Genomic DNA, 8123 nt, shown 5'->3' with positions numbered 1-8123 from the left:
GGAACACCGAAATTTACAGTTGATTTGTCAGAGGACAAACCATTCACAGAGACAAACTGATATCTTTCCGACAGATAAGATCTAAACCAGGCCAGAACATGTCCGTGTAGACCAATTTGGGTTTCCAATCTCTCCAAAAGAATGTGGTGATCGATGGTATCAAAAGCGGCACTAAGGTCTAGGAGCACGAGGACAGATGCAGAGCTCGGTCCGATGCCATTAAAATGTCATTTACCACCTTCACAAGTGCCGTCTCAGTGCTATGATGGGGTCTAAAACCAGACTGAAGCATTTCGTATACATTGTTTGTCTTCAGGAAGGCAGTGAGTTGCTGAGCAACAGCCTTCTCTAAAATTTTTGAGAGGAATGGAAGATTCGATATAGGCGGATAGTTTTTTGTATTTTCTGGGTCAAGGTTTGGCTTTTTCAAGAGAGGCTTTATTACTGCCACTTTTAGTGAGTTTGGTACACATCCAGTGGATAGAGAGCCGTTTATTATGTTCAACATAGGAGGGCCAAGCACAGGAAGCAGCTCTTTCAGTAGTTTAGTTGGAATAGGGTCCAGTATGCAGCTTGAAGGTTTAGAGGCCATGATTATTTTCATCATTGTGTCAAGAGATATAGTACTAAAACACTTGAGCGTCTCTCTTGATCCTAGGTCCTGGCAGAGTTGTGCAGACTCAGGACAACTGAGGTTTGGAGGAATACGCAGGTTTAAAGAGGAGTCCGTAATTTGCTTTCTAATAATCATAATCTTTTCCTCAAAGAAGTTCATGAATTTATCACTGCTAAAGTGAAAGTCATCCTCTCTTGGGGAATGCTGCTTTTTAGTTAGCTTTGCGACAGTATCAAAAAGGAATTTCGGATTGTTCTTATTTTCCTCAATTAAGTTAGAAAAATAGGATGATCGAGCAGCAGTAAGGGCTCTTCGGTACTGCACGGTACTGTCTTTCCAAGCTAGTCGGAAGACTTCCAGTTTGGTGTGGCGCCATTTCCGTTCCAATTTTCTGAAGCTTGCTTCAGAGCTCGGGTATTTTCTGTGTACCAGGGAGCTAGTTTCTTATGAGAATTTTTTTTAGTTTTTAGGGGTGCAACTGCATCTAGGGTATTGCGCAAGGTTAAATTGAGATCCTCAGTTAGGTGGTTAACTGATTTTTGTCCTCTGGCGTCCTTGGGTAGGCAGAGGGAGTCTGGAAGGGCATCAAGGAATCTTTGTGTTGTCTGTGAATTCATAGCACGACTTTTGATGTTCCTTGGTTGGGGTCTGAGCAGATTATTTGTTGCAATTGCAAACGTAATAAAATGGTGGTCCGATAGTCCAGGATTATGAGGAAAAACATTAAGATCCACCACATTTATTCCATGGGACAAAACTAGGTCCAGCGTATGACTGTGACAGTGAGTGGGTCCAGAGACATGTTGGACAAAACCCACTGAGTCGATGATGGCTCCGAAAGCCTTTTGGAGTGGGTCTGTGGACTTTTCCATGTGAATATTAAAGTCACCAAAGATTAGAATATTATCTGCTATGACTACAAGGTCCGATAGGAATTCAGGGAACTCAGTGAGAAACGCTGTATATGGCCCAGGAGGCCTGTAAACAGTAGCTATAAAAAGTGATTGAGTAGGCTGCATAGATTTCATGACTAGAAGCTCAAAAGACGAAAACGTCATTTTTTTTTTTTTGTAAATTGAAATTTGCTATCGTAAATGTTAGCAACCCCTCCGCCTTTGCGGGATGCACGGGGGATATGGTCACTAGTGTAGCCAGGAGGTGAGGCCTCATTTAAAACAGTAAATTCATCAGGCTTAAGCCATGTTTCAGTCAGGCCAATCACATCAAGATTATGATCAGTGATTAGTTCATTGACTATAATTGCCTTTGAAGTAAGGGATCTAACATTAAGTAGCCCTATTTTGAGATGTGAGGTATCATGATCTCTTTCAGTAATGACAGGAATGGAGGTGGTCTTTATCCTAGTGAGATTGCTAAGGCGAACACCGCCATGTTTAGTTTTGCCCAACCTAGGTCGAGGCACAGACACGGTCTCAATGGTGATAGCTGAGCTGACTACACTGACTGTGCTAGTGGCAGACTCCACTATGCTGGCAGGCTGGCTAACAGCCTGCTGCCTGGCCTGCACCCTATTTCATTGTGGAGCTAGAGGAGTTAGAGCCCTGTCTATGTTGGTAGATAAGATGAGAGCACCCCTCCAGCTAGGATGGAGTCCGTCACTCCTCAGCAGGTCAGGCTTGGTCCTGTTTGTGGGTGAGTCCCAGAAAGAGGGCCAATTATCTACAAATTCTATCTTTTGGGAGGGGCAGAAAACAGTTTTCAACCAGCGATTGAGTTGTGAGACTCTGCTGTAGAGCTCATCACTCCCCCTAACTGGGAGGAGGAGTGATTCGGAACAAGTGAACAAGTGAACAAGTGATTCGGTGGCATTCTTTGCTGTGTCGCCGCCATGCTCGATGCTAGATACAAGGGCCGCTACTTTGATGCAGACAAGAAACAGGGTTACCTGAAATGTTTGACACAGCTGAACAATATGGAAACGTACACCGTGACAGTGCGCACTGAAGAGGACCCACGACAGAAGAGACCATGGACAGAGAGCTGAAACTTCACTGCTTGACATGTATGATCAAATCCTGGTTGAGATTGAAATGACTGAACAAATGAACAACGAAACAGCACAGCAAGTAAGTGAAAGAAATAGGTTTTGATTATGTTTTACTGGTGATGGGGACATACGTAAATACCAACAAAATAACCTTTTGGTCAGTGTGTGTTTAAACTATTTAACTGTACTAGAATGCTTAAAGGCCCTAAACATTTTAATAGCGGTTATCGGTATCTGTTTATTTTGGCAAGGAAAATATCAGATATCGGTATCGGCCGAAAATGTCATGTCGGTGCATCCCTAAATATTTGCTAGATAACCACGGACTGTAGTTACGTGTGCAAAGCATGTTCCTCATAAGTAAAAAAAACCCAAAAAAAACAGCATAGGCTAGCATAATGACTGTTGTGACCTCAAATCAAATCAAATTTTATTTGTCACATACACATGGTTAGCAGATGTTAATGCGAGTGTAGCGAAATGCTTGTGCTTCTAGTTCCGACAATGCAGTAATAACGAGCAAGTAATCTAACTAACAATTCCAAAAAAAAAAACTACTGTCATACACAGTGTAAGGGGATAAAGAATATGTACATAAGGATATATGAATGAGTGATGGTACAGAGCAGCATAGGCAAGATACAGTAGATGATATCGAGTACAGTATATACATATGAGATAAGTATGTAAACCAAGTGGCATAGTTAAAGTGGCTAGTGATACATGTATTACATAAGGATGCAGTCGATGATATAGAGTACAGTATCAACGTATGCATATGAGATGAACAATGTAGGGTAAGTAACATTATATAAGGTAGCATTGTTTAAAGTGGCTAGTGATATATTTACATCATTTCCCATCAATTCCCATGATTAAAGTGGCTGGAGTAGAGTCAGTGTCATTGACAGTGTGTTGGCAGTAGCCACTCAATGTTAGTGGTGGCTGTTTAACAGTCTGATGGCCTTGAGATAGAAGCTGTTTTTCAGTCTCTCGGTCCCAGCTTTGATGCACCTGTACTGACCTCGCCTTCTGGATGGCAGCGGGGTGAACAGGCAGTGGCTCGGGTGGTTGATGTCCTTGATGATCTTTATGGCCTTCCTGTAGCATCGGGTGGTGTAGGTGTCCTGGAGGGCAGGTAGTTTGCCCCCGGTGATGCGTTGTGCAGACCTCACTACCCTCTGGAGAGCCTTACGGTTGAGGGCGGTGCAGTTGCCATACCAGGCGGTGATACAGCCCGCCAGGATGCTCTCGATTGTGCATCTGTAGAAGTTTGTGAGTGCTTTTGGTGACAAGCCGAATTTCTTCAGCCTCCTGAGGTTGAAGAGGCGCTGCTGCGCCTTCCTCTTATTATTGACAAGTCCTTCGTGAACTAGCCAGCTAGTTAACTTTAGCTCACAGTTTATGTAGTCATACTTTTTCACGTGGTGACATGCTAGCCCACCAAAGCAAGGATATATCCAGCTATATATTGCCTGATGGGCTAGCTGGTTAGGCACCTTGGTTGCCTAGTTGGCTACATTAGCTAAAGTTAACTAGCTAATGTTGCACCGTATCTCACTGTCGTGTAGTCTGACTTTCCCAACAGGCGATGGATGACATGTTAGAGAAAACATTAAATATCCCTGCCCTGGTGGACTAGTTAGCATGTCACCACCACTGGGGTCTGGGGAAAAGTCTGACTCCACGAACGATGAGCTAACGTAACTAGCTAGTTAAACTTTCACTAAATATCCTGGTGGGCTAACATTAGCTAGCATGTCAAAAGTGTGACTACACGAACGGTGAGCTAACGTTAACTATCTGGCCAGCTAGCTCACAAAGGACGTGTGGGCTCAATGTTTTCCCATACATAACACAAACGGTTTTGTTCCATTACTGCATCTGTTGGACATGACTGATCAAATGGCCTGTGGAGTCAGGGATGAAAATTAAGCTAGCCCGAGGCTAGTACTTTTCAGACTGGGCTAGTGGACAATGTGCCAAACTAGCCTGACACAGCAGTGAAATTTTGCCTTTACAAACATCGCATGCCACAGATATAAGACCTACATGCTAGTAGAAATCATGGTCTGCTGGCCATTACCCCAAATCCTTATGTTCCATCCCTGCATCTCAGTCCAGATGATCCCCCTACTACTGTTGGTCCTCAGTGACCTCACGGCTGAGGGATTTAACTTTCCTCTTGAGAATTAGAATCAGACGTACAGTCTTATAGCTCATAGCAATACTTCACATCTTCAGGCAAATAGTACCCTAGACTGTCCTGATCATCTAGTTGAGCATTCCAAATAATTCCTCCATCCCAGCAGAAATGTTCCATCCACATAGTAGGATTTTAGATGTGCAGCTAGATCAAAACCCAGTCTATTTTACCGTTACTATAGTCAAGTCTGTAGGTTATGGTATTTTAATATAGATGTTACCATTTTAGTAATTCTTTTAGCTAGCTACTTTCAGATGGGCGAACTGGAAACCCAGTGACAACACACTGGTCTGCAGCTGCCATTTTCTGTTGGGAAAGATAAATGGCCCAGTATTTACCAGAAAAAAGGTAGCTCATCCCCCATGGCAGAAGAGGAAGATCCAGACTGTCGATTGGGAAACAAGAACAAACAATGAGGTGTGACAATTGGGTGTTAAGGGACCATGTCACATTATTTATCATAACACAAACACACCCTGGACAATGTGTTTTCTGTCCAGATAAAGATGGGGATACAGCATTGAAAAATACCTAACACTGACCAAATGCCTCCGTTTTCCAGTCCAACAGGAGTGTATCCCTCAGACAATCCGGTGCATGGATATCTTGTACCAGTTGTGATCCGAGCGCGAGCGTCTAGTTGTGGAGACTACAGCAGATCGAGCATGTGGACGGACAGGTCAGTAACTCATCAAATGTGACGCAATATTGTGTAAAACATTGAATTTGTAGATGCATCGAAATGTTGACTTCATGTCCCATTTTCCCCCATGTTTTAGACATGAGGCGTGACATGCAGAACATCAAGCTCACCCCACGAGAAGCAGTGCATGATCAACGCCATCCTCAGCAAGGAGATCTGCTGGAAGTGATGTACTCTCTCACTCACTCCCTCTGGGGGTAAGACCTAATTTAAACATCACAGAAATATTTTCCCACTGTGCCCATGATAAAATGCAATGTCAACTGTTTTACTACTGAATGAAACGGAGGAGATGCATTCAGACCAGCCTGTGATTGAACTTAACTATATTACTTTAGTTGGCTGCTGTGAGCAAAACTTGAATATAATAGAACCTATTCTAGGAACCTTTTGTTTGTGTATGATCTTTATTCATTGTTCACTTGTTTTTCAACAATGTCAGGTACAGGCAGGGATGACTGGGGCCTTCATCAAGACACTGGGTTAAAAAATAATTTGAACATCACATGTATAAATTCCCACTGTGCCCATGATAATGTTAACCACAAATGTATTTGTATGTAATATAACCTATTATGGGAGCCTAGTGTGTTTGTATGAACTGTGTGGAATATTTTTGGAATATGAGTCTGTCAGAGGTTGTCATGCTGGATGGGGATGATGACGGAGGCTTTGGTGGTCCACACAACAAAGAAGTAGGTGTCCCTTCCAGTGATGAGGATCTGAACTTGGACCTGGTACCAGTAAGAATGGTCTTTACAGAGGTGGCAAGATCCTACCTCCTTGATATAGAAATCCTTTGACTTCACTGCCTCTTCAGTGGTAAGATCCCTTGCACCATAGGGACACTTGACCTCCACCACTGCTGTGGTACCCACCAGGCCATCCGGTGAGGCACCCAGGATCCCAGACTCCATGACCCAAAGCCTTGACTCCTGCAGATCCATCCCTGTAGCCATTTTTAATGCCCTCGTCTTTGATATCTATGCCCCACTTTACAGACAACAATTCAACCAATGACTGTGATCGGAGGACCCTTTTTGGCAGCAACAGAGTAACGGGCTTGGCCATAACCACTGCTCCATAACTGCTGGCCGTCAACCTCCCTCTCCTCATGGTGTGCCAGTTGGGGTTGGTGCGCTGTCCAACTTGGTGCGCTGGGGTTGGTGCGCTGCCGTAAAGCCTCCTGCTGCTCCACCGACAGCGCCATGCCAGCCAGGATGCCTGCAAGCCCCAGGTTCCCTTGCTTCTAAACAATGTCCGGTACACACAGGGATGACAGAAAGGGTAGCGGTTGATCTGGCTCAGGTTCATGGAGATATGCCATTCCATTGAACTTGCCCTGGAGACGGTTCCTTAGCCACTGAAGATCGTCCTCTGTGGGATCCCCTGGACAGAGGGTTGCAGTCTTCGGCCGGGTACAGGTCCGCCACTAATTGCACCTAGTTGGGCACGGCTGGCTTAGGCTATATGGCTACACTTACGAGCTCCACAGAGGCATTCGCATGGGGTAGAGAGAATCCCCTGGTCACCTATAGACACCTGCCAAGAGGAAGGATGTTAAGTGCCACGTCTTTCAATGCATGACTTTGAACACCTTAAATCATTTGTTATAAGAAATGTGCTATATAAATAAAGTTTGATTTGATTGATGACATTAGAAGGTGTATAATATTTCATAAACTGTAATTTTCGAGGACAAGTGCAGTTTTCCCATAAATGTGTAATTAATAACTTGGGATTTTATCACTTGACATGTAAATCATAAAGTGGGAAGGATCCTATAAATCAAGACTGTAAATAAATAATGTGCCTTTGAAGATTTGTCTCTGGTAATGCAAGTACAATACAGGCTCGATTTCTAAACAAAGTCAATTCTGAATGTCAATAGATTTTTAGATTAATTCTCAATGACAACATTCTAGAACTGAGTTATCACTCACCTAAGTCTGGTATCCGGGGTAATCTGGTTAATGATTATATAGTTTATTAAGTGGCTCTTTCCTTGTAGAACGTTGACAGCTGTATAGAACACATTGTATTGCTAATATGCTCAAACTTAACTTAGATACACTCCCCGACACAGGATAAACTTTATCCCTCAAGCTGGCCCTGACCAAACCAGTAAATTGCACCTCACAATAGCTGCACTTGTCCACATTTAGTGGTCTTCTCCCCTTTTAATGTTCTTATGCTCATCCTTGAAAAATGCTATAAGGTCTTAAATAGACACCAAAGTCGATATACTGTACAAAAAACTATCTAGGCTGATTTATTGATCTACTGCTCTGCCAACTAGCTAGCTAAAGTGTAGTCAGTGGCTAGCGAAGACACAGAAAGGGGATGAAGAAGTTCAACACTTAATTCAAGTAATTTCAATACAGCACATGGATTCATCATGGATTGGGCACAGGTCTCTCTCTGATCGTGCTGGTGAATGATAGCTGACAACGTCGGGTAAAGATGAAGTGCAGGAACTTCCTGCAGGATTTTTTGTCTTGCTGAGGTTCTCTCTGTTGCTAATAAAAATGTCAGAGTAAATTGAGGTGAATATATTGATAAAACTCACCTTGTCCAAGAGAGAATTGCA

General features: G+C 43.3%; 1 long non-coding RNA gene across 2 annotated transcripts; it reads left to right on the top strand.

The window, feature by feature from the left end:
- The first annotated feature begins 2425 nt into the window (after positions 1 to 2425).
- On the top strand, positions 2426 to 7486 carry LOC112256341. Of its 2 annotated transcripts, none has more exons than XR_002954390.1 (3): positions 2426 to 2703; positions 5393 to 5509; positions 5610 to 7486. It is a non-coding gene; the product is annotated as an uncharacterized LOC112256341 (long non-coding RNA). The 2 variants fall into 2 exon arrangements; XR_002954391.2 differs by lacking the exon at positions 2426 to 2703 and adding an exon at positions 3868 to 5247.
- Positions 7487 to 8123: the final 637 nt, after the last annotated feature.

This window comes from Oncorhynchus tshawytscha, linkage group LG08 (assembly GCF_018296145.1).
Source record: "Oncorhynchus tshawytscha isolate Ot180627B linkage group LG08, Otsh_v2.0, whole genome shotgun sequence".
Lineage (NCBI taxonomy): Eukaryota > Metazoa > Chordata > Actinopteri > Salmoniformes > Salmonidae > Oncorhynchus > Oncorhynchus tshawytscha.
Note: the sequence above shows the minus strand (reverse complement) of the source record. Positions and strands in the feature narration are given on the sequence as shown.